General features: G+C 36.4%; 1 protein-coding gene across 7 annotated transcripts in view; it reads right to left on the reverse strand.

The window, feature by feature from the left end:
- The window catches only part of GRIK1 (glutamate ionotropic receptor kainate type subunit 1), a 339,264-nt gene that overhangs the window by 197,704 nt on the left and 113,780 nt on the right, over window positions 1-27,780 (reverse strand). The gene's annotated exons all lie outside the window — the stretch shown is intronic.

Genomic DNA, 27,780 nt, shown 5'->3' on the forward strand with positions numbered 1-27,780 from the left:
CCTTTGTGGGGGTGACACCTGTGCAGTCACATGGGGCCCTACACTTAGAAGGACCCCACGCTAAGTTTCATGAGCTGTTACTGCCATCTTGAATACCTTAATCATTTTGAACAAGGAGTCTACATTCTCACTTTGCACCAAACCTGTGAATTAATAGCATGCTGATATATTGCTGATATATTGCTCTAGGGTTAGTTCATTCTTTCTGTTAAACAGTCCCTTGAAAACTGTAGTTGTTTTGACAATAGACGAACTACTGAGGAGCTGAGAGGTTTGAACTGGTACCACAGTACTGAGGACTTGCTGCCACCCCTCTGCAGGGCACTGCTTCCCACCTCCTCTCTCCCGCCATCAACTAGCTCAGTGACCTGAGGTGTTAACAACAACCCCAGTCTGCTCACTGGGGACTGCCTTCTGTTACTCCTGGAAAGGTCCAGGGAGACCTTTCGTTGGAATTTCTCTTCCACCCTAATCCCCTGAACGTTCCTCTATCCAAATTAGAACAGAGGCAAAACAAAACAAGATGAAACAAAAGTAAACAAAAACAACAACAAAATGGGCCAGGTCCCCTCTGCACAGCAGGGAGCCCTATCCAGCTGTGTGGCATTTTACTCCCAATAGGTCTCAATTTTAATCCTGTTATCATGGCAATCAGTTGCTCTCTACAGAGTCATTTTTTTTTTTCCCTTTCCCTTTCTTCAACAGGAAATTTGAAGAAATTTTGTAACTTCTTGAAACCTGTCCTTCTTAGCATCCCGGCTCCACTTCAATCACTGGATGAAAACTTAGATTTGAAGGGACTCAGCCTTCTTTTAATAGTTTCACACTTAATTTGTACATGATTTAACTGTTTTTCTTTACTCCTTCACATACTTTCATAAAAAACTCTACTTTAAACTTTAACATAGTGCGGTCAAATACTTGGATTGTCTAAGGCTAGTGTTAACATAGTTCATATCAACAAAACTCTGCTCATGTACTTGTACTTGGCATATAATCTGACTTGTTACAAAGTTAAGAAATGAAATGAAGTGATTACGAGGGAATAGTGTCCAAAAGAAGAGGTATTTCTCAAATTTTGTTTATGGGGTTGAAATTTAAACCTACACAGTTATGTATCACCCCAATTAAGATAAGAGAAAAAGCTGGAGAGAAACCACAGCCGTTTCCTAGTGTGGAACAGGTGGATGTTGTTTAAAAATAGTGACAAAGAGGAGGCTATTTTTAATCTTTTGACTTTCTGTTGATAAAAACAGATGAACTCGAAGTTTAGAAGAGGTTGTCACAGATGGCATAAATGAGAAAATTTGGCTTTTTCAATGAAATAGACGTTTTAGTGCTGGTGGTGGAGGTAAAATTAGCCAATAATAATTGGACAGGGATCTTAGGTGAACATCCATTCAACATTTATTTTTTTCAATACAATTTAATTGAATAGTTACTAAATCTGAGTTATTGTACTGGGATTCTGCTCGAACTGGTCAGATCCTCGTAATCGTTGTCTACCAGGGATGTCAAACAATAAAAGAAAAAAAAAATAAAGGGTTTGACATCCCTGGAGGTCAGCTTGAGGCATCAGTACCTTTATGAGCTCCCCAGGTGATTCTCATGAATCAGAGTTCACCTACAGAGCAGTGGTCTTACACTTCAATCAGCATCAGACTCACAGGAAGTACTTGTTAAACCACACGTCCTTGCACCCTAGGCCCAGAGGATCTGATTCAGTAGGTCTCGGGTCTGGCCTCAGAACATACATTATCAACAAGCTTCCAGGTGTCACTGAGGCTGTTAGTCAAGAAACTACATTTTCAGAACCAATATTATATAAATACCAGAACAGCTCTCTCAAGAATATGACATTTTACCGAGGACCAGAAGGACGTGTAGACAAAGCAAGAGCAGGTAAGTGGGGAGGACTTAGGGGATGGAGAATGGCTTGTGAAGAGGCCCAGGTCAAGAAAGTGCATTTGAGAAATTGAAAAAGGTCTATTATGTTTGGAACACAGAGAGTGGTGTTGAGAGTGTTTAGAGATACAGTAGAAGTGGTAAGCAGTCAACAGATCTTGAATGGCATTGAAAACCATATTAAGGAGATTGTACTTCATCCTCCAGCCAATGGTAATCTACTGAAAGACTTTAAGTAGGAGGATGACACATACTGATTCTCATTTTGGAAAGTCGATGCAGGTAACAGAGTCAGACTAGAGGCTGCTGCAATAATGCTGATGGCAGAACCCATGGATTAAAGTAAACAGACATGAGAACAAATCCATTGAACTTTAAGTCTAAGTGAGTGGTGGTTGGTGAAAGTAAGGGAGAAGTCAGGGATGATTCCTACTTTTTGGATTTGAAAAACTAGGTAGAGCGTGGAGCCATTTGCCTTGATGTTATACGAGCTATATGAACTTTGGCAGATCTAAATGCTTGAACTTCAGGCCATGGGTAAAATACTAAACATAGAAGCTAGCGTGTAAGTTCTCCTACCTCTTGCCTTCTCAATTTGATGTCTATTATTTTGTCTCAGCTGAGGAAAAGCACAAATCTCTAAGCACATAGCTTTGCATTTTTAATTATGGTCTACGGGCAGTGTTATTCCCCCCTCTCCCACCCCCCCAAAATATATATGCTCTTAATCGTAGTGAAATGACAGAAAACCAAGGCAGTACTACTAGCACGCTGGAGTCAAAAGACAGAGTAAAGACAATTCTTTATTTTCTCGTTTTGCCAATTTTTGAAAAATAAAATGAAAACTTTAAAAGTGAGTTTCAGGAAATATTTGAAGCAGCATTCCAGGCCAGTTTCTTGAAGTGACTCATTGTTTCTTACTAGCAGTTTATTGTCATGTGTGTATACCGGGACCCTTTTATGAAAGATATTTGATGGACAGGACTAATGTCTGCTTCATATGCTGACTCTTATCAGGATTTTTCTGTGTGTACTTAAGCTTCAGAGGAAATTATTTGACCTAGGATCGAACAAATCCATCTAATAATCAACAGAGTTTTAGTAGGGTTTTACTCCATACATGCCCTATCAAGAATGCAATCTGTTGACCATTGCTGTGTTTTGTTTTGTTCCCCACACTTAAAGAGGCACAAATAATAAACGGTTTTTCAGGTTAGTTGCTGGTGGGTGAACGAGATGCTTGGCTTCACAGGTGGAAATATTTGACTCAGAGTTTCAATTGCAATGAAAAACACTTGTTGGCTTGACCATTTCTGGGGAATCACTGGTCCTATGCCTTATGACTTTCTCCCTTAACACTTTTATTTTTTATATTATTAAGCTAGAAGGCTTTACAGGGAAAGGGGAATTATAATTCAAAATTATTTGGGAAAATATTTTAAAGTCCTCTTTCTTGAAATATTCCGTTTTGAATTATGGAATAATACCCGCAAGAAAATGAGTGTTTGGTTTGAGCACATGGTGAGCTCACAGATTTGCCATCTGAGTGAGCACAGGGCAAGCTTGGCTTAGGATGAGTCCCTGAAAAGAAGCAGAAATGTTCCATTTTCCTAATTCATTGAGAATTACTTTTACAAAGGTGACATATTTGCTTTCAGTCTCCAAAGCAACAGCCATTTTTATACTTTATCCTCTGAAAAATATGTCAAATTTCCTTCACTCCATATGAAATGCATGTGATAAATCAGACAAAACTATTTTCACATCTGCCATGAATAAAATATTGTTAGGGCCAATGTGTGTGTGTGTGTGTGTATGTGTGTGTATGTGCACACATGTGAGAGAAAGAGAGTGTGTCAGTTAAAGAATTAAATGTGTTAGGAAACATGATTTTCAGTAATATCAAGTTTATTTCTATTAGATAATAGTTCTATATTTTGCCCTTTTATGCTATGTATGTGTGTGTGATCCCAGCTAAAGTGTTTTGCTTTTGACATCATCATCTTTACCACCCACAAAATGTGAACTTTAAGCTGATTTAAGAGTTATGTAAGAAACTATACCAGGGAAAACTGGATAGGCTTAAATAAAACATATGAGTCTAAATGAGTATTTTCACTCAGCATCTTTTCTCTTGAACATCTTATGGGCTCAGTGGCTGAGCCAAATTAACTGGACTCTGTAAAGTTCCACTAATTTGCTATGATAATACCTTTTTACTGATGTGACTTCATAAAAAGCTACATATGTGTAGAATAACTTTTCCTGAAGATATCTAGCTGACATAGTATAGGTATTCGAAATTGGTGAAGGTTTATTACTTACATGGCTGTGACCTGATAACAGAAGTGTAAAGAAAAGAAGTCTATGCCTGGATTTTTACCTGGGAACACTGAATGCCATGAACTAATTGAATTTGAACTTTAGCTTTAGCACTCATTAGCTCTGCGGTCTTGGTCAACGTATCTAACTTTCGTGACCTCAAATTTACTCATCTGTGAAACTGGGCTAATCATACCTATCTCACAAAAAGATATTACCTTTAATTAGGAGGACTCAATGTGATAGAATATGTAAATAGTTTATTAGATGCTAGCTAGTATTTGTTGACTATGAAATTAGTAAATGTTAGTTAGAATTTCCTGAAACAAACTTGTGGGGAACACTATTTTTAGCAACATCACTCTTTTCAACCATGCCTATGAGCTTATGAGGGACCTCCAAGTTTTATATATTTTAAAATCAAACATGCTTATCCATTATTTTATCATAAGGTTATCGGCGTATTTACAAACGTGGTGATGAAAACTTCAGAGCATTAGACAATTGAAGAACATACATGCATTCTGAAAAGAAATAGGGTACTATTACCTGAATTGTTCAAGCCGTCAGACACCCGAGAGGTTGCCTTAGGCTTCATTTCACTTTGCTAGGGTACACCTGCTTGAAATAATGGAGACTTTGCTAGGGTACCCTGCCTGCAACAGTAGAAACAGAAGCAGCTCAATCAAAGCAGGTAGGAGAATTAGCAGCTTCACCGGGAAACTGGGCAAGCATCCCTAGTAGGTTCAGCATCATTCTGTTGCTTGGTTTTAGTTCAGAAAACGTGTTTCCGCTGGTTAGATATTGTTTTTAATTACAGAATAAGCAGCTTATGGATTTTCTATCCATCTTACTAGTGCATTTCAATATTTTCTAACAAAATCATTATTGCCTCTGTTGCATCTACTTTACATTTGACACACTGGAAGGTAAGAAAAAATGATTAGGGACAATGTTTTTATGAAAGTAATGTCAGGAGAGATCTGCTCTGTCTGGTGCATTATTACTTCCCACACCTGAAATTATGCCACTACTTCAGATGAAAGATATAACACATCCTCATCTAAAATAGCCAAGCAATACCAAAGACATATTAAAGAAAAAAGAAAAAAAAATCCAAAATCTCACTCCCAGGTGAGACATCCCAGGATGAACATTTTTGGTGAGAATTCTTTCAGACATCTCTTTGTATGTTCAAATATGCATGCATACACATCTAGGTAACATCCATGCATATAGGTATATATGAAAATTCATGTATAAATGGGATCACAATATATATGCTTCTTTGGAACGTGCTCGTTTTTTTTCCCTCTTTTTACCCTTTCTGCTTCCCTGCCTATCACCCTCTATGTATTCCTTCCTCTCTTCCAGCCCGTCTTCCCTTCCCTTCCCCCCCTCCCCTCCCCTCCCCTCCCCGCCCTTCCTTTCTCTTCCCTTCCCTGGGTCTCTCCCTCAACTTCCTCCCTTCCTTTCTTCATTCTTTATTAAAGTTGTAAGATCTATGTGAAATTGCTCCAGTAACAATTATATACATTTTACTTTTTGATTTGCATTGTCAGATTTTCCTATAAAAAGGCTATACATTTTTAAACAGCTCCCCACACAATGTATGAAGGTATTGATTTCCTCCATTCTTGACAGTGCTGAATTTATCAATATCTACTAGTCTGATATTAGTTTTTATAGTTATTATTTGAGTAAAGATGATATATATTTACTGGCCTTTCTATACATTTTACTTTTTGATTTGCATTGTCAGATTTTCCTATAAAAAGGCTATACATTTTTAAACAGCTCCCCACACAATGTATGAAGGTATTGATTTCCTCCATTCTTGACAGTGCTGAATTTATCAATATCTACTAGTCTGATATTAGTTTTTATAGTTATTATTTGAGTAAAGATGATATATATTTACTGGCCTTTCTATAATTTTTTTTGTGTCCTTTGCAAATATTTTTATTAGATATTTGTATTATTATTGTTATTTGTATTATCTCCATAAGGTTGTGCCCATGTCATTGGCCTCAGTTTCTCATTTTCTAGCAGTTAGTAGCTACTCAATAAACAGTTGTTGAATAAACACTAATATTTTATTTGTCATGTGTTTTATAATTGTTATTGTTTTCTTTTAAACTTTATTTGTGCTACAGCTATATATGTATCAATGTCAGTCTTTTTCTCTATGGTTTTTCAGCTATCATGTGTTCTTAATCCTCTTTATTCTCAAGATTATTAGTATATTTGATGCCTGTTTATTAAAGTGGTTTCGAGGTTTTATTTTTTTAACATTAATTTTTTCCAATTTATGTGGAATAGGCTTGGTGAAATTAGTGATATAAGGGTCTTGTTTTACATTTCTTCAACTGCTTTTATTGACTAGTCTTTTACATAGAATGCCGCATTTACCTTATACTAAATTCCTATGTATACTTGGGTCCATTTACAAATTCTCTATCCGCTTTCACAAATCTGTTGCTTAGATGACCTTTTTATAACTTAAATTTTATTTGAGTACATAATATAGTCACGTGGTTCAAAATTCAGAAGATACCAAAGAGTATACAGGAAAATGTTTCTCCTACCTGTTATCCTATAGATCAAGCCCTATGAGCAAACAACTGGGCCCCCGCCATTCTTTTTAAAACATAGTATATTATAGAGATCATTATGAATCTTACATTTTTTAAAGCTTAACAATAAATCATACTATGACAATACCAAATGAGCTTCTTCAATTGTTTCATTGTATGAGTGGAACGTAACATAGTTGAACAGTGTCATATTGATGGAAGTTTAGGTTGTTACAAACTTTTGCTGTTACAGAAAATACTGAAATCATTAACCTTGTACAAACTTATTTTTGTATGTGTGAGTATGTGTGAAGTATATTTCCTAGAAATGCAATTACTAGGTCAAAGGGTAATGTATTTTTATTTCTGACAGATATTGACAAACTGTCTTCCGTAAAGGTTAGACTAATTTTAATTTCTATTATTAATGGATGAGAATGTCTATTCTTCATTCTCATACACATGCAGTGTGTGTGATTTGGTAGAATTGAATCTTTACTAGGCTATTTTTTAATTCCATTAAATAATTAAATAGCTGGTTTTTTTTTTTTAATTCAAAGATTTGTGGGCTATGAGACATTTCTATTTAATAAAACATGCCAGATTTAGAAAATCTCCTGATTTTTTTATTTAAAAAATACACTCATTTCAGTATCTGTAGTTGTTTGTTTTGTCTGCTTTTAATATAAGATTTATAAAGATTAAATTAAATACAGGCTGACCTTTGCTTAATTAATACTCATATATTTAATACATGATTTCTGATAATCCCTTAAAATTTGAAACTGTTTGAGTTTCAACTCTAAGACATTACAGATTTAGATATGTTTTAGTAAATTAGAACATAATGAAAAAAAAGTTATAAATCAAGGATCTTTTCAAATTCTCTGATTTTTATCTCAAAGAGTACAGTGTAGCTCACAAGCAGAATGAGAAGCTTCATGTAGGGGAAAAAAACAAACAAACACACAAACAAGTCCTAAAATAAATCAAAAAAAAGTTTCAATAATTATCATCAAAATTGCAACAAAACAAAACAAATGTGGGATGATAGTCAAGTCACAAACAATTCAGAAATGATTCTCATACACAGTTTTTCTAGTGCATATTAGATGTGTGATTGTATTTAAAATTTTTTTCCTAAGAAAATATCAGTAGCATAATTGTTTTATAAAGAGAAGCTTGCCTAAATACTGCTATCAGGAGATAATAGTGTATCAAAAAGCTTAGAATGGACTTCAAGGATTAATTTTTTTAAATTATCTTGTTATTTTACTTTGATACTGAGGTATAGCATACTCCTAGCAAGGTACGCAAAATGTACTCCTTAAATGTCGGCTGTATGTATCCTGAGTAGCCACCTCCCAGGCAAGACAAGAACATTTCCTATACTTCTTTGTGTCCTTCCACACACCTACCAGTTTACCTCCCCATCCCAGAGGTAATACTTTGCATTAGTTTCCTGTGGTTTCTATAACAAATGATCCCAAACTTGGTGTGTTCAAGAAACAAATTTATTCTCTTATAGTTTAAGAGGCCAGAAATTCAAAATTAAGACATCGACAGGACTGCACTCATTCTGAAGGCTCTGGGGGAGAATCTTTCCTTTCATCTTCCATTTTCTAGTGGCTCCAGGCATTCCTTAGCTTGTGGCTGCATCATTATTCTCTGCCTCCATCTTCACAGGCCTTCTTCTGTTTCTCTCCTCTGTGTGTCTCTCATATGGACACTTGTCATTGGATTTAGAGCCCATTTGGATAACCCGGGACGAATCCCATTTTAAGATCTTTAACTTAATTACATTGGTAAAGATTTTTTCCGAAGAGGATCACATTCATTGGAGGTTAGGATGTGGACATATTTGGGGCTGGGGAAACTTCCACCCCACTACCCTCCTATTCTGAATTCTATCACCGTAATTAAATATTTCCTATTCTTGTACTTTTGTGTAAATGGACTTATACCTATGTCCTCAGTGTCTAGATTTGTTCACTGTTTTGATTTCCACAAGAAATCTGATCATAAAAGGCTTCTGGAGCATCTCTAAAGTTAAAACAAAATTAATGTGAAGGGAAATCCTACATTTGATCCAGGAATTTTAACCTGAGATTCCTCACTTTTGAGAGTCAGTGTATAGAAATTGAACCCACTTCCACTAAACTTCTAGATCAAAGTGCCTCCAAAGGAATCAACTGAGGTGTAACCTTGCTTCGAATCATAATATCCTGAAACTCACAAGTATAAGAGACCATTTCAGCCCTTTCACTTACTTGAGATTCATTGTAATGCATTTGTTTCCTCCACTTTAATGGATATGGCTTCCCTAAAATTTAAATTTCATTTTCAAATGCATATTTATGATATCATCGTCTGTGCTCAAGCAGGCAAGTTTAAGATGATATTTAAGTATAACCAGGCAAATTCAGAGCTCAAATGAATTTTGCCAAGATTTTTCTCATTAATCTTGGGAACATCACAGGTGCGTTTATTAATGCAGAGGACTTTGTGTTAGAATGCCATAATCCTTTCTGACATATTAAGCCATTTTTAATTTGCTCTTATCATTGAAAGCCCTCCCTTTTAAAAAAATACGTTAGATAGCTCTAGGGTGTATAGCAACATAGAGTGATTTGGAGATGCAAGGGAGAGCGGGAAGAGTTATTAATCTTATGCAAATGCCTATCTAATTTTCAAAGGATCCAAGTACCACTGTAGATGGGAAGATCTAGGGACTATCTGTGGAGAAGATAATTTCCTGTTTATTTAATTGATCCACTGTAACTTCTCTCTTGGCAGGTATAGTTCACTAATGGAATATGCACAGTGCAATCATTATTAGAAATGTCAGTGTGACATTTGATTAATCCAGTATATTTAGATTTGGAGCACAAATTATGCATTTATTCTAACAACATAATTAATTATTCTTCTCACTTTCGCTTTTCAATATATTTAGAGATTCCCTTAACACTTTTATCTTTAGCCTATAGGTGCATTATACCTCTCTGTAGGCTGGGCCCATTCCAATGTGATATTACTGACTGATTGACAGAACATCAGGAACTTGTATCAATTTTGTTACTGCTTTCATTTTAATAAATTATTCATTTCTTTCATGATTTCTACTGCTAGAAATTAAGTAGAGAATTTTACAGCCCTCTTCATTTTAGGGCCCGTCATTTTGGTCTTCATTTTTCCTTAGCACCTAGAGAAATCACTTCTTAAACACTATTGATTCTTTCAGTTTCCCAGTCCGAGACCATATAATTAGTGTCACTCATTCATTTGCTCATTCGTTCACTTAATCTTTGGTGGCTCATTCAGTCATCTAACAAATAATCGTACGTAATAATGATACAGCAGTGAATAAAAGAGACAAAGGCCCTGGCCTCTTGAGTTTACATTTTAGTGAAGGGAGACAGACAACAAAACAAGCCAAAACCCATACAATTGTGATAAGTGCCATGGAGTGAAATGAAGCAGGAAGAGGAGCTTGGAGGGATGAGTTGTTATGAAGAGTTATTGTTGTGTAAGGTGGTCAAGATAGGCGAAATGATGACATTTGGGTAGACAGTTAAAGACTGAAGGAGGAAGCTGTGTAGATGTCTTGGAGAAGAGCATTCCAGGCAGAGGGTGAAGAAGCCCAGAAGTCTTGGAGCAGAAACATGCCTAGCAGTGAGTCAGGTGAGATGAGATGGAGGTAACTCAGAGAGCGAGTGGAAGTCAGATCATGTGGAGCCTTGTAGACTACTGAAAATACTAAATTTTACTTTGATTGAACTACAAAGCCACTAGATGTAACCATGTTAAACTTTACCTGAGCCCTGTGCTACTGGAAAACAGTGATGGTTAAAAAAAAAAAAAAAAAAGCCCCCACTCTTTGTGTCCAGGTAAAGGCTTACTGAAAAGAATGACCCGTCTCAATGACTTAGATAAGACTTAGGGATGATGTCTTTGTTTTACTCGGTGCAGTAACAGACACTGACCCTCCACATTCTCATGCTTTGTCTTATAAATGATTAGTTGTCCCCACTGACCAATTGGAACAAAATACCTGTTAAGTTGACTTGACCAAACTTTACTTAAGTTTCACCCTTCATCACAGGATCCTAAACTTGACTTACCCCTATGGTTAAACAAACATCAACTTCCTTAATACCCTCTCCTGGAAGTCACCCACAAGGAAGGATATCTCCTGCTCAGCTGTCCAGTCAAGCCATCTGCTCACCCTCCTCCCCGGCCCCTATTTCTTTCTAGCTTGGCTTATTCCTCTCCATAAAAGAAAACCTCTTTTCTGCTTAACCTTTGATTTATTTGCAGACCTCATGGTCTGAGCTTTCTCCCTATTCCAATAGCCTCTTTCTCTTATTCAATGATGTTTTTGAATAAAGTCTCTCCTTACTTAAGTCAAGATTTGTTTTTGTTTTTGTTTGTTTCATTTGATTGAGGTTTTGAACAAAGGACAGACATAGACAGTGGATGTTTATGAATAAAGGGTTCAACCTGGGTGCTGAGTGCAGATGAACATGTAGAAGCATGTGGAGAAACAATGGAGGTAGTGGGGAGATTAGTATTTATTTACGTGCTGAGGAACTTTGAAAGATGTTTGTAAAAATCTCTAGATAGTTTGGTAAGAATCTTTGTGAAGTTCATAGATAAATAAAGATTGCTGAGGAGAGCAGGCAAGCTGGGCAACATGCTCACATAAAGTCCCCTTTTGCCATATTTGAGATCAGTATTATCAGTGGGAAGGCCCAGGAAATGATGTAAGTTAAGATGTAAGTCATGATAAATGTCCAGTTTCAGAGATTCATCTTAGTCGCCAATTTATTTACTCGCCACATATTTAAGTGCCTCTTTTACAGATAATATTCCAGATTTTAGGATACTGCAATGAAAGAAGACCCATACTTCCGGGCAATTTGCATTCAACTTGGGGGCTATTATTCTAAATACCTGATCAGTTAAAAAGAGATGCAGAATATGGTAAGAAAGAAGTAAACAGGGTTATAAGATAGTGCCTGACTTTAAATTGGATGATCGGTCACCTCTCTGAGGAAGTGACACTGGAGCTGAGAAGCAGCCAGAAAGTCTTGAGGAGCCAAGAATTAGGCACCATCTAGGAACTGAAAGTAGGTCATTGTGTCTGGATCTGGAGGAGAGTGGTCAAACAGAGAAGCTGGGGCCTTGTAAGACATGAGGAGTCTGATATTCCTTCTAAATGTGATGGAAAATCAGAAAAAAAATCTGTGAGATGTCAATGCTGGGAACCTCTCTGCCTATTAGAATTTTCTTTGCCTCTGTACTCCCAGGAGCAGTGAGAAAAGAAGAAGGAAATAAATAAAAAATAGTGTGGAGTCTTTCTTGGTACCGTACTGGAAAAAAGAACACTGTTTCACATGAATGGGTAATAGAGTAGATGTGTAGCTACTTTGGGATAGTGCTCTAACCCCTACTGAGTGCCAGCATAGACCCAGCAGGTTCAGCTGCACACACCTATGAATGAGGGAGGGAAAGGAGGGAGAGGAACTCATCTAGATAACATAGTTCGGGTAATTCAATGAGCCTAAAAGCATCAATGCATAATGTTGAACTTTGTAAAGAAAGTGGCAAGTACTTTAAAGGATTCTCAGCCTTGGCAAAAAAGGAAATTTATTCTTCAAGTAGATAGGTAATTGATTAGTGATGGCTTTGTAATAGTCTAGTAAAAGCAGTTGTAAGCCCTAGGAAAAGATTGACTAATGAAGAGTCGAAGGCCTGATAAAACACTATATAGGAGAGAATGAAGATGATCATAAATAGTAAAGACTGACAAGTTGAAATTTTAATATGTGTTGAAATGCTTTAAGCAGAAAACCCTTAAATAAATTAATTTTTGAATGTGACCTCTTTCCATAAGAATATAAAATCATAGTTCTATAATATCATATTTACACATATATTAATGGACTGGATTATATATTGCAAAACCATATATTTGGGACTTTCTGAGTCATTTATGGTATTTTTTCAATTTACTATGTACAATTTTTGCTTTATATTCTGTTTTAAGAACATACTCCTCCTAAGTTGAAACTGCTATTTACAACATTGTCGATAGGAAAAAAAATAGATTTCAAGTTTTAACAGAATAATTTACATATAAATTTTAGAATTTGACTCATTTGTAAATTGGAAATCAACTTATATTTGTAATATATATGGTATAATATATGAATTGGCAGGAGTAGACAGAACTTTTGAGTTTATTGGGATAAGAAACATTTTTCTCTTTGTTCCATCTATAAAGGAAGGAAAGGATTCCTATGGTTGCCATGATTATTTTACACATGGTGAAATTATGACATCTGTGTGAGATAAGTGCTCGTGACCACCATTATTTGAAATTTCTTGAGGGCTAGGTGAGAAAATAACTTCCTGAAGGTCCATTTACTCTTTAAGGACACTAGTTTGTCATTCTCCATCATTGTGAAGTAATTCTCTAAAAGGCTCAGCTCTTTCAACCTGTAAGATCCTAGAGAATCGTGAAAAGCAAGTTTTGTCTGAAGTATGCAGTAGGCACTCCATAAATGTGTGCTGAAGGGATATAATTTGAGCAGCTGGTAGTGATGATTATTATTTAACTATAACTAAAACATACATTAGAATTATTTAAACATGACTGCTCTGAAATATTCTCTTCACTTTGCTCAATGCAACATGATGCGTGGACTTTTGAAAGCATCAGGCAGACTTTTGAAAGCATCACAGCTAAGGTTGTATTGCATATTGCAAAGCATATCTATTCCTCTTCATGATATGTCTTGGTACGAAAGTGACAATACCAATGAAAACAATCTTATTGGTAGCATTTACTAAATTTAAATTTGTAGCATAAGGACTAATTGTTTTACTGGGGGAAGAAAGAATATGTGCTTTTTTATTTTTAGTAAGTTTCCTCAGGATATGGATGAAATAATTTCCACTTTTGTCTCAGTAGTACTCACTGCAATAAACCTATTTCATGTCACTATTATTATTCTATATCAATTATTGCACTGCCATTGCATGTTTGTACCTCGCATTCTCCTCCTCACACTAAGGTTGCAAACGAAAGCTGGTCTATGTAAATAGTCCAGAAAAGTAACACACAGAAGCGGGATAGAGGGCGATTCTCCTTTATGTGCACATATACTGCATTATTGTACTTGGACCTAGCATGCAATGCAACATAGGAGATGAATGAAATTGAGCTAGATGATGTGAACACAAAGCTATTGCTAGAGATATCCCTGACAGGTACGTGTGTGTGTGTGTGTGTGTGTGTGTTTGTGTGTAATGGTGACCTTTATACAATCCTCACAACACCAGTGTGAGGTAAGTACTAGCATTCTCCTTCCCCATGCTTATAGATGAAGAAACTGGCCCCCTCACAGTACTCATTTAGGGTTTATAATTGGCACAGATGACAAGTTAAGTTGTGCATTTGTGTGTAATGTGAGTTACAATTATATTACTGTTTAGGGCCATAGCCTTGGACAACCCCAGGGGGTAGCCACTCACTTATAGTAGGTACAGTTCATATAAATGGTGGCCCCTAGTCTTCTTTAGTGCACAACCTGGCTGCACACGGTGGTCCTGCTGCAGATTATACTCTTGTGTATCTGCAGTGAGAATCTCTCTTCTCGCTCTCCTTTCTAATTCTATTTTTCTCCTGGTCCTCTTCCTTATTCTTCCTCCTCATTTGATTGTTTTCCCCTCTCTATTCAATAAAGAAAATGGTAAAGAAGACAAATTGATGACCAAAAAAAATAAATAAAAGCAGCCCTCTCCTAGTGTAAGAGAAATATCCTAACAATTTAGTCATTCACAGAGTGGATAAATAACTCAGGTTAACTAGAATGAGTTAAGAGAACAAATAAAATTTTAAATTATTTAATTAACAATAAGTATTAAAACTACTGCTTTCAAATAAGTACAACAAATAAAGGCTCAGGAAATTTTGCCCGTAGCTGTCCTCAGCTGACTCGCTTTCATGATATTTGTACAATTCACATGTAATTGTGTATTAAACGGGTGCATTTTCTGGACATCAAAACATCCCAGGCACTTAGTTAATCTTCACGAAATTTGTCCTCATGAGATATACAAAGTTTCAATTTAGCATGATTCTGTCCAAATTATGACAATTATGGGAATGAAAGTCTATGTACAACACGTCTAAAAGACCTAATAACCCAATGGAAATGTGAAGATCAGTCTTAACTAGAATATTTATATAAATAAATTTTCATTAAAAAAAAAAAAAGACCTAATGAAAATAGAAGAACATTGTTTCGTGGAAAGGAGAGAGAAACAAACCTTGTTTTTACTTTTAAAGCAACTCCGATTAATCATTTACTTTTTATAAGCATAGACTTTTGTTTGCTAAAATTGATATAATTATACCTCCTTTTCTTTAACATTCCAGAAATTTTATGACTCAAAACAATACATATGAAAATTATTTCTTTAAAATGGCCTGCAAATCCCTATTAGAATTTGGTGTGTAGAAATAATTGCTATTATTTAATGAAACAATACTTATGTATTTGTAAAGATCAATTTGTAAAACCTAACTCAATAGCACATGACATTAAAATTCAGATCCGTAGACATTACTATGTGGGAGAATCATTATCTAACTTTTTAAAGCCAGGAAATGTTTTCATAAATTTGAAGTACGATCTGAGGAAGTCATTTTGGGTTTAGTCTCCACTATTATTGTTTCATAATTGTCAAGCTCTAGAACATCATTATCACTGTTAAAAGTGCAACCAAAATACACCTAGTTGTTTGTGGAGTCACCAATTAAAGAACGTGAGGGGTCTGCTTTCTGGGCAGTTGGATAAAATGTCTTATGTATTAGGAACTGGTTCTTTTTGATGTCTTGATGCTTTCGGAGACAGAAAAATGCATGGATTTGCTGAACTTTTTTATTATTATATAATGTTTTTTCATGACAAGTAAAAAGCTTGAGCCAAAAGAAATTTGTGTCTAACATAGCTCATTAACTTGGTTATGACTAATCATTCCCTTCAAATAGTCTTCAAGTAGTCCAGAGAAAACTAGAGAAAGAAGGCTGCCTCTGCATTAAATCTCCTGGAAGGGTGACCATGTAACTAATTTATCATCCAAACCAGAGCATTTTTGAGTGCTGGTAACAGACATAGATCAGGGCTGTCCTGGGCCAACAGGAGGTAAAGCCAGCCTGCAGCTTAGCAAACTCTCGAATTTCTTGATGCTTTGTTCCCCTGAACTTGGGCTATCACCTGTGATTTTTATTTTCCCTTGCTCTCCTACTACCGAATCACTAGGTACTAACTAGTACCTCCCCAGTGGGCCATCCTCGCTGTCCACTTCCCTAATATTGAAACTGACATCACTATTAGCGCAGTCCACTATGTCTCACAGCTTTGTAACTTTTGATTCATTTGCCAGTTTTTCTCATCTTCCACACACTGGACCAATCTTATTACTCTCTTCTTATCATTTTATCTCAAACCTGAATTAATGTAAGCCTGTTTATAATAGTTTCCCAGATGCTAATAATTTCAACAAAGTCTTCAAAACTACAACTATAAGATGTCTCACCCTACAACCATACTACTTCGCCACTTTACACACAGTAATTACTCTTCGTTCACCCCATGATCAAATGTTATTACCCTTTAACTTTTACCCTTTAATTTTTCCAATTATTCACTTTATTTCCTCTTTTTACCTACTAGCAAGATTCTTTGCATATCATGAATCTTCTCATGGCCAGGGTGTCAATTTCTTTCTTTCTCCCGCCTCTAAGTCTTTGCCTAAATTTCCTCACATTTAGAGAATAAGCTCTTAATTCTGTCCAGAATTCTCCAAATCATTTTTTTTCTTTAATTAATTTACCTATACCATACAGATTGGAAATAGCCAAATTTGTAAGCTGAGTCACTCTTAAAATGAATGTAATTTGTTCATTTGTATGTATGTCCAGTTCATAGATCTGTCTCTTGAAATAAAGACCTAGTGCTAAGTTTTTGCCATTCTGTGTATTTTGTAATTGTAGTTCTATTTATTAAGAAATTTTCTGTAAAAACATACCCACATATCTAGAAATTTCAGATATTAGGAAATAAGCATCTAATTCTCAGTGGCCTAAAGAGTCTAGAAGAATTTAACTCTGAGGATGGTCTCCACCTCCTGGTCTTCACTGTAAAATCCCGGGGTCCAGTGTGGTTCCTGGATCATTGCAGGCCCCAAGTAATGTCTATTTAACTGATGGAGAACCAAGTAAAATTTGGAGAAAGACTCTGTCTCCCTAATCAATTTAGTGATATTGTGTACAGATCAACTTTATTCTAATATTTTAAGTCATTAATTTTTATGCCATAGAAGATTAAAATATTATGTGCTATTTAAACATATATGTTCTATTATATATCACATAGAATATAGGTTGTTTTATGATTTTACGTACTCGGCAATTGATCTGATTTTACTATAATGAGTACAGCTTACCTCTTTTTAGTTTCTTTTATTACTTACAATTAACGAAACTACATCTAAACCAGTATTAAAACAATTCAGTTAGTTCCTAATGTACTAGCATGCAAGTAAACATTTCAAATAGCCGGGGAAGAAGGTGGAATTTTCCTATCATTAGGGAGTCAGGTAGCCTACCATCAAGTTGTCAGCTGGACAATGTCCTTAGCTATAAAGAAAGAAGATGGGATGAATCCCAGAAATCCACTGACCATTTGTGCTATGTGGAGAAAGGCAGCAATCATTTTCTTAAGCTTGCATGAGACGTGTCTCTGGTAGTCTTTGTGTCTTTGTCCAAGTGAGGAAGGCCACATGGAAAGCATCAGTGGTCATAAAGTAATCGTTGTCAATAAAGCCTTTTTTACCAGGAGATGGAAGACTTGTCATGCATACAAATGAATTTTTGATTTGACAGACTGCCATGAACGGTGATATTTGGCTTCTGTCTCCCGTTGATTATATCACAAATCTATTCCTGGAGTGTCGAGATGGAGTGACATTGAAGCCCTGTATACAAGGAAGCTGTATGTTATATATACACACCTTCATTTTTCATTCGTTGATAAATTTCTGCCTGGGAAAAGTAATTCCTTCATGTAGTTTCAGAACTCTTTTTAGTTAATCTATGACATCTACACAATTCGTTACATTTGTCAATATAATAAAGTAGATGGTTAAATTTGCAAGGCTAGTAGGCTGAATTAATCATCAATTTTTGATCAGTTTGAAAAGGACAGTTCTATTTAAAAGCTGTGGAATTATAAATGAAAGGCAACACTCTACCTGAATTTATTTTATTTTTCTTTAATGATGCCTTGCCTAGTTCTCTTTTAGCAAAAAAGCATAAGGTTTTCTCTCATTAGATAAGTTTTCTTCTTTCAATGTCTAACCATCCCTTAAATAGTGTCTCCTCTGAGTAGATATAGCCTGTTGTAATCTCCATGAAATCCAGGTCTTTCTTTAGTGTGACAAATAAAATCTGTTTTCCAGTTTGTTGCTTTTTAGTCCCAGTAACTAAAATGTAGTCTTCTTTTGCTTTTGTACTTCTGATTCCCCAAAATACTTTTGAAACAAGTTATATATGGTAGATAACATCTATTTCACCATGAGTCCTGAAAATAGACTGTAAGAAATTGAATGCATTTATTAAATATGCTATCTACTGTTTTTTATGTTATATTGGCTCTTTGTCTTGCATTGATCCAACCATGATAATAAGCTTTATTAGGTCTCTCCTATGAACATTCAGGGATACAATTGCTAAAAATTCTTAGAAGAACAGAAAGATATGATTTAACTATATCCTCAATTTAGATTTTCTTGGTGACTATATAGAAAAAGCTAATAATAGCATTGATAAAATTTAGCTCTATTGAGTGTACCAAGGTTTTCTTTCATTCGTTCAATGTAAGAGATACTGAATAGTTTAGTGTAACTTTCTACATGCTAGTTCTTTTTCTTTCAATTGTGTAGCTTAGAGCCATTAAGCGATTTTGATGTTTGAGCCTTTTCTTCCCCCAAACTTTGTAACTTGCATAAAAGAACAAGTGGCACAGTCTTATTGTGTATCACATTACATTGAAAAAGGAAAAGCAGGACAATAATCGCAATAAATTTTAAAAATCCTTCAACCATTACTTGCATTTCTGGAAGAATGTTGGAGTGACTTCAATGAACAAGTCACAGAAATACTTTCAAATGTCTACTTCTCTCTCAGTTCTAAATTTGTAATACAACTCAGCATCTCCAAAGCGTTTTTGGTGTTGGAACAATAATAACGTCCTCAAAGTTCTAGACTATGGTGTACCATTTGTTCTAAACATTTATTGGCTACAAAATGTCATCATCTTGTCTGAAGCCATCATATAACGAGTTTGCTTTGTTTGATGGCTGTTACGTTACTTAGAAATTGTCACATTTTTTTTCTTCTGTCTTGGATAGGAATGTGCTATCAATCTATTAGATTTAAGAATCTGTCTTGTATAATTTTAAAAGTAAATTGTGGAAATAAATTGCAACTGTCTTAAGATATTGAATCTGGAATGGGCACTGGCCACACATATGCTATACAAACATCATCTCATTTAAGGTAAGACTAGAATGTATCTCATTTACCAGGTGGAGTGAACAATGTTTAAAGAAATTAGGTGACTTATGTTGGGTCATAACTTCTAGTAAAGGCCTAGCTGGGATTTGAACCTAGACGTATGTAATTCTAGAGCTCAAGGTCATAGTTCTATTTTTTAAAACATAATTAGTATTTATATTTGGATAGAAATCCTTTTCATGAAATTAGTATAAAGGTCATTTTAAAAAACGATTAGTTGCTCTAAAATAAAGTATGAAAGAAATTTAAGTGGAAAATAATGAAATTTAATCATTAGAGGGCTCTCAGAACTTCTGCAAAAGAAATTGTTGTCCTGTACCCTAGACTGGCTGGCTGGAAGAGTGCATTCTCTCGTGCCATGGTGTGAGAATTTAGACAATTCCTTTTTATGGGGGTCTGTGAAAGCAAATTCCTCATAAGCTAGCTGGGTCACAAAAATGAAATCATGATCTGGCTTTCTTAAAGCCTATATTGCCAAAGGCGACGACTCTTTTACTTCTCCCTCTAGACATGTAGGAATTCAATGCTAGCAGTTGCTTTCTTTCTCATGTGTCAGTTTATTTCTGAGAAAACAGCAGAAAGGGGTTTTACAAATAGAAAGGAAGACGATCTGTCTTCGGCCTGTGTGTGCTTGCATGCACAGCCATACACTCACCTATTTTTCCCACTCCAGCTTGAAAAAATTTTGAAGACACCTTTATCATGCAAACATTCCAAATCAGTGCTATTGTATTCTCACAGAGGTGACAGAATGGACTGTTTCAGAGTATGTACTAAGCTCTTATGTCTTTCAAAAGGGAATAATTATTCTCATTTCCTAATCATTGTTTATATTTGATGATGTCTTTTTATTTATTTATTTATTTTTGATGATGTTCTGTTGGAATTTCTCTTGACCTATTAGACCAAAAGTTCTCTGAGTGAAATTAAAAGATCTGTTAATTAAACAAACAGACTTGCTCACCTGCCTTTTGCTGAATACTTGCTATCTGCCTAACACTACATCGGAGAGCACAGAAAATATAAGACATGATCTATTCCACAATGATGTTATAGGATATTGGGAGATAAAAACTATGAGAAAAGTAGTAAACAAAAAAAACTAGTAAAAAAAAAATAAAAATACTGTACATAGACAAAGCAAGATCTGGTGAGGCTGGCGGCGTTTGGAGAAGCAGGCGTCATAATGGCTGGGATGTTGGGGAGAGCAGGCTCCATGCAGGGAAGAGAGAGGGAAAGAACAGAGGTCTATGCTGCACGCATGCTGATGGGTCAAGCAGCTCATGTGACGTGGTAAAGGACAGTAATCGCTTTGGTTTTCCTAGCCTATAACTCTCATGCTAACCACTGGTTTGCAAAAGGAGGACATGACCTCATTATAAGTGAACATAACGAGAGATCCAACTCTAGCAGTCATCACTTTTAACTGCCATTTGACAAGTGGGGAAACTGAGGCAGACTGGTATTAAGCACCTTTTTCAAGATCACATAGCTGATTGGAGACAGAAATGAACTTAGAAACCCAGAAATAGTGGCTCTTCTAGCCTTTTAAGTGTTCCATTTTCTTCACACTGCACCACAATCCAAACACTTATTCTTTTACTTACTCTTCCAAGTGGCACTTATCTCTTTTTGAATTCAGCCTACCTGGTCTAAAGAGTGGAAAAATCAGTCAATTCTTTTTAGTCAGGCTATTGATCAGGGGCTTGGATCAAGTTCCCAAATTGAATTCAGACTTCACTAATTTGCTGAAGCTCGAAATGGAACAAACTTCTATTTAGTGGTACCTGGATCAGCTCGTCATTTTCCTTGACTGCTGATATGTACTAATTGGCTGTATTTTCAATAAAATTGAGACTAACCACTTTTTATAAGACTGTATGAAGATATAGGGATGTGAAATTCTGCAACTATTTGGATGTACTTCTATTTCTATCGATTTTCATATATTATATATATCTATAGATGTTTAAAACTATTCATATATGGACAGGGACATAAACATTTTTTCAGAAATAATTCTATACTCAGAAATTATTCATTAAAGTAAACAAATGTTGTTCTTCCAGTAATTATAACCCAGCAGTAATTATGAGCTAGGATTCTACCAGGCTTTATTTCACAAAGAATTTCTATCACATGTACTTTTATTTTTTTTCCAGAGGTAAGTATTCCTTCAAATTTCACTTTATCAGTGCTTGTGAGGGAACACAAACCATGATAAAGAGAGGCTGAATGTAGAAATTCAAAGGTACAAGGGATTACTTATATCTTGGCATTCATTTCTCTCTGGAGCCATTTTAGAAGCTGAGATTTTTCTCAGTTGTTGTAATAACAAGTAGAAACAGCCTCCCTCAACTGCTGGACACTTGCAACAGACTGATAGGAGCCCCAGTGAATGGCAATAACTGAATTTCCAACTGTCTCCCGATCTAAAAACTGTGGTGTTATTACTCTCCCCTCCTCCTTACATCTTTCAGTGTTATCAAGCCCTGCTGTTTCCTTTTTAGTAAATGTCTTTATGACCTTCCTTACTCATTACGTCTCTGTCATCACCTTAACTTCAGGATTTATTACTACATGCCTTCAATAAGTACCAGGCTTGTTACTTTTTCCCTCTTGACAATTTACTTGATCTCTGTCTCTCTCTCCCCCCACTTTCCCCTCCTTTTCCTCTACCCTGCTCCTTCTCTCTCTCTCTCTCTCCCCCTCCCTCTCTTTCTCTCTCTCTCTCTCCCTCTCTCTCTCTCTCTCTCACACATAGTGAAATAAATGACTTATTCTTTAAAAAAATACTGCCTTCATTAATTTCCAGCTAAGCAAACAGTTGTATCAAAAGAAAATGTTTTGTCCAGGTTTCATCATCTTTAGCTTACTCTCCAATGCGATTTACCGCGCATCATGCTCTCTATACTCCTCACAGCCTTCTAAGATCACCTTTGTGGTTTGGCCCAGGCTATTCACACAGCCTGAAATTCAATTTCAACCCTCCATGTCTATATCAACCATAGAAATAGAGACTCTAAAGAATCCTTGTTTTTCTGTCCATCATCTGAGACTTATTTCAAGCCCTGGATCTTCCAAGAAATGGCTCTTGACCAATCTAGCCAACGCAAAGTACATCATGACTTTTCTCTCAGTTATAACTTGGAACTTAATCCAAAATTTTTCCTTAGTGTTTCTATATGACTTGCAGTAAGTTAAATGTTCCTTGACGAGAGCTATATCATTCATAGTGTTCATAGTCCTATAGATAGAAAGATTACTTATTAATTGATTAACTATCAAAAACTTCAGACAAACAATACAATTTTATTGTGTAATGCTACAGTTTTATTTAGACCCTAAGGCTGGATAAGATGTAAATGTTTATCATCTATGCTGGATGAATGGTAACTACCCCTTAATAGACAACGTTGCAGTCTATTAAGACAGGTTAATTCAGGAATCTGTGACCCCTGTTTGAAAGGAAACTACAAGTCCATCCTCTAGCTTTGTGCTCCCTGATTTTCTAGTTGAGATTTGGCTCATGACTCCAATTTTATTTATTTATTTTTAAGAATGAGTTTATGAAAAGCATAAAGGACATTTTGACAAGTCAGAAAATGCCATAGTTATGGTTCCTGTGGAGCTAATGTATTCATCTTTCACAAGCTAAATGTTAAGGCATAGATCTAAGTGCCAAAATAATCAGCAATTATATGCACCTCATAAGCAAATGAACATCTCACAACTACAGTCTTTCCATTTCCTGGCCCCTGTACTCAGGGCAGAATTCAGAAAAGTGTGAACAAACTATAGGAGCATGCTCTGTGTTGAGCTGACAGCTTTTTCTGAGACTAGGCTGCTCCATAAGCCCTGAAGGCAATGTTGGATGTAGGCTGGTGAGGGATTCTGGTGGCTCTTCTTTGGAGCAGGCCCTTCAGGAGGTATGTGGTCTCAGTGAGGTATATGTGTACCCAGCAGAGCTGTGGATGGTAGGTTAGCTGCCTTCCCAACTCTACAAAGATGTTTAGCTCTGCCAAAATCCACAATTGTTTCACTGCCTCAGAAAATTGATAAACTAGGACAAAATCTCTATCATCTTCCTACTAACAAATTCCCAGCTATGATGGCTATAATTTTCTTATATTCAGCATCCTTCTCCACCCTTTGATCTAAGCAGTAGAGTCATAAGAATGTGCACATGATGGAGGCTGGTCCTAGCTACTCGTTTCCTGGAATTTTCTCTATCTGGAGTTGGTTAGAAAAAGAGATCCTTTCCCCTTCCATCATGGAATGCAAGGGGAGGGAGAAGAACTGAATACAGCCATGTGCCCGGCATCATGTGGATAAAACTGATCAGGGAGGACAAAGCTGATTGAGAGATAGACAGAATTTATGATGACATTGGAGCCCACGACCCCCAAAGGCCTGGCAGCTCAGCTCCTCCTTTGAGTGTGGGATCTCCCTCTTTATCTTTAGTACTCCCCAACACATTCATTTTTCCCCTAACCTACATTCCACTCATAATTAAAGAAAACTGTCTAAAACATCAGCCGAGGCCAGCGAGAAATATTTTAAGCTAATTTTTCTTGGAGAAAAGGAGATTTTAAAGCTTTTCCACTATCTTTTCCCATCAGCATGTCTAGTTTCCATACATCATTTGAAAATGCTTGTTCCAAAGTGTGTCATGAGAAAAATGGGCTTAAAGGAGACATTTTTAATTCATCAACAGAGCATGGATTATTTCAACTCTGGTTTAAGAAAAAGAACACAAAACTTCCCTCAGCAATATTATTTGAATGAAGTGAATATAAAATCTGAATCTAAAGTTACCAAATGATAATATCAAGATATTGAGGTTAATGTATTGAACATTATATGATAGTAAGGCAAATTAATTTTAAATTACTTTTAGTTTTATTGTGAGCCTTTCTCTAAAGGAAGAAAGGAGACATTCTACATTATAAATTGCTACTAATAAGTTCTAAGAATATGAACTGCCAGTGATTTGGGAACTTTCCTATGTTATCGCCCTAGCATGCAAATCCCATTTTGTGTGTATCTGAGGGCCATCAAAAATGATAATAACTAAGAATTGCATGTTATTTACTACATACCAGGTACTATTCTAAATTTTCCACTTGCATAATTTCATTTCATTTTCATAAGAGTCTTTTGAACTACTATCATCCCCCTTTTACAGATTAGAAAGCTGAGGTACTGGGGAAAGGGAGTTTAACTTAGCCAAGGGGAAGAGGCAGTGTTTCCATTCAGGGATTCCAGCTCCAGAGCTTGTGCATCTAACCACCGTGTGATCTAACCTCTCAAAGGCAGGTTCTTAGGTCATGGCGTAGACACCCTTGTTGGCTTACCCAGACTCTACATTATCTCCCCTCTCCTTTTTTTTTTTGTCTTCACAATTTCCTAGATTTTTGTGAGAATATGTATTTCAGTCCATGTATTTCATGGGAAGCTCAGCCTACTCCAGGCTATAAGAGTGAAACCTGGATGGTGAAAGCCAGTTAGTACATACCATTTTCCCCAACCCCAGCCATTAGTTTCAGAATAGTTGTGAGACCTGAATAGTTGTGGGACTCTAGGGGCAAATCCCAGCTTTGTCATCAGATTGCTAGAGCAGAGTATCACTCTCCCAATCACAAACAGTGTGGTAGGTAGCTATGAAACCAGGAACTACTGCAGCCACTTTAGCACCATGAGGGAACTGGTCTAGCATAAAGCTGACAGTGTGGAAGGCAGAACAGAGTGATAAAAGCCATCAGGTCCTTCAGGACATCATTGAGCCACTGATCAAACTGACCCTGAAGTCTGACTTCCCGTGAATCTTCAGTATTGTGAGCCAATAACTCTCCTGTAGGTGTTAAAGTGGGTTTGAGCAGACCAAATGCAATCTAATTCACATGTCTTTTATATTTTGAGGACTAAAAAGAAATAAGTAGTGTTCTTCTAGTGTGAGTAGAGTGAAAATTAGGTATTTAGAAAGCCACATAGATTCAAGCCAATGTACAGTCAGTAACATACATTTTTGCTTTTTAAAGTTTGTTAATGTAGTTTAGAGATGGCAAATACATAGGATATTTTGACACCCATTGCTGACATCGCTCATCAGCCATGACCGCGCTTCTGCTGAGACAGCGTTCCTTCTTGTCATTCTGCTTGAGGTAACCACATTTAAGAGATCAGAGTTTGCAGACAAAATGTGTGCTCACTGATATAGCTAACCACTGAATTCTACTATGGTGTACACTCGGCGATGCTGTAGAAGCTCTTCATTGTAAATCAGCGTTTCTCCCTAGGAACACTGTAGGGATGCTGTTACATTTGGGAGTTGCACTGTCATCTGAGGAAGCAAAGAGGTTTTAAATTACAGAATAACAGAAACTGTGATGTAAAAACACAACCAACTATAAACCTTCATAATAATTTAAAATAAATAATAAATTTGCCCTCTAAGGCAGCGGTTCTCATATTTGGCACTAGAGCTGGTGCTCCTATGAGAATCTAACGCCTGACGATCCGAGGTGGAGCTGAGGCGGTGATGCTAGCACTGGGGAGCGGCTGCAAATATAGACAAAGCTTCGCTCTCTTGCCTGCCCTTCACCTTCTGCTGTGCAGCCTGGTTCCTAACATAAAAATTTTCCTAGCAGGCCATGGTGGGGGGTTGTGGACCCATGCTCTAAAGCATGAGAGAAAACCTAAATTTAGTTTATACGTTTATATTATAAGGCATCCCAATATACTATGAATGATACTTATAGCTTATAAAATTATATTCCATTTTGTCATAAATTTTACAAAAGTGATTCTACAAGATGATATAAATATTAATCGAACTTTTAATTGACATTAATATTTTAATTTAGATCAGCCTTTTTTGGCGTAATTGGGTGGCCTAGTTCATTCAAAAACCAACTCATCAGTCAGCCAGTAACACGCCAACTATCTAACTTGGGAGCTTTTTTCTCAATCAAAAGACGCTGTAGAAAGTGGAATCATTTCTCTGATATTATAGCAATACTCAGATTAGGTGATTTATGTTAATGTTTGTGGCATTTTTTTCCCATTAAAAGTAATGTTAAAACCATTTAATCAGATCCTTTACTGTCCCATCAATTATAAATGCAGCTATATCATATCATTTTAATATAAATCCTATGAAGTATCATCTGTGTTGATAAATCACTATTTAGGGGTGTTTTTAACGATTAATTCAGGGAGCCATTTCATAGTCCTTCATTAAGTCATCAAAGGAGTCTGGCATTAATTCATACATGAGTGTCTACCTTGGGCTTGACACTATTTTAGGCATTGAGGACATGTGACAATGAAAAAACACACAGGCTCCCTGCCCCTGTGAGCTGTACCCTGATATTTGTTCAGTGGAATAAGAGTTAACAACAACAAACATTCATAATTATGTCTACTCACAGTCTAAATGTTTTTAAAAATTTAAAGAAATGCCTTTGCTGTTACTGTTGGACATGACCAATGGAAACGAATGTATTTGAATATCTCAAACCACGGTGTAAGCAGTTCCGCCCTTTCTCACTGTCCCCTCATTCCCTTTTCCACGCTACTCGATGAAGATACACAGCCCAGTCCTCACAGCCTTCCTGCCCTTGGGGACATTTCAGCAGGGTTTGGACACAGAGGAACAGCGTGAACACAGTTGACGTGGTGTCTTACACCTTTCTCAATCGTTCTTCAAGAAATGAATTGAAGCTTCTTTTAAGAGCTCTTGCTTATGGCCTGGTAATTAACTGTATTGATGGAGAGCCGTCGAAGTATGTAGTATCCCGATAGCCCACCAACAGAGTGTCACTTCCCTGTGATAGCTGTGGGGTGTGAGAAAGAGATATGTAACTGTGCACACGATTTTCTAGGGGCAGCACAACTCTGATCTGATTCGCACGTCCTTCTCAGTAGCTTTGGCCATGATGGAACTGGGACAGCAAGAGAGACTGATCGACCCCAGGGGAAGCCTGAAGCTAAAATTCCAGTCTTCCTCTTGCAGATGTTTCTGTAGCATCAAGTTGCTAGTATCTTTGTCTTGTTTAGGTAGTAACAGTTCCTTGCTTGACCGGCTAGCTGAGTAGCCTGCATAGTTGATCTCGGTGGTGTTCTTACTCTCAGGGAGGAGACCTGTTCTTTGGTGACATTTTTTTTAGTCTCAGTTTTATTTGGACTAAATAAAGTTCAAAATTTGAGCACTCTGTGAGGAAAGGAGCCAGAAATTCCCTTCTGCTTTTCTGAACTTTTTTTACCCCCTCTCTTTCTTTCTGAATTAATGAATTAAGTAAATGAATTAATGAATTAGCTATT

This window comes from Pteropus alecto, unplaced genomic scaffold (assembly GCF_000325575.1).
Source record: "Pteropus alecto unplaced genomic scaffold, ASM32557v1 scaffold81, whole genome shotgun sequence".
In the NCBI taxonomy this organism is placed as follows: domain Eukaryota; kingdom Metazoa; phylum Chordata; class Mammalia; order Chiroptera; family Pteropodidae; genus Pteropus; species Pteropus alecto.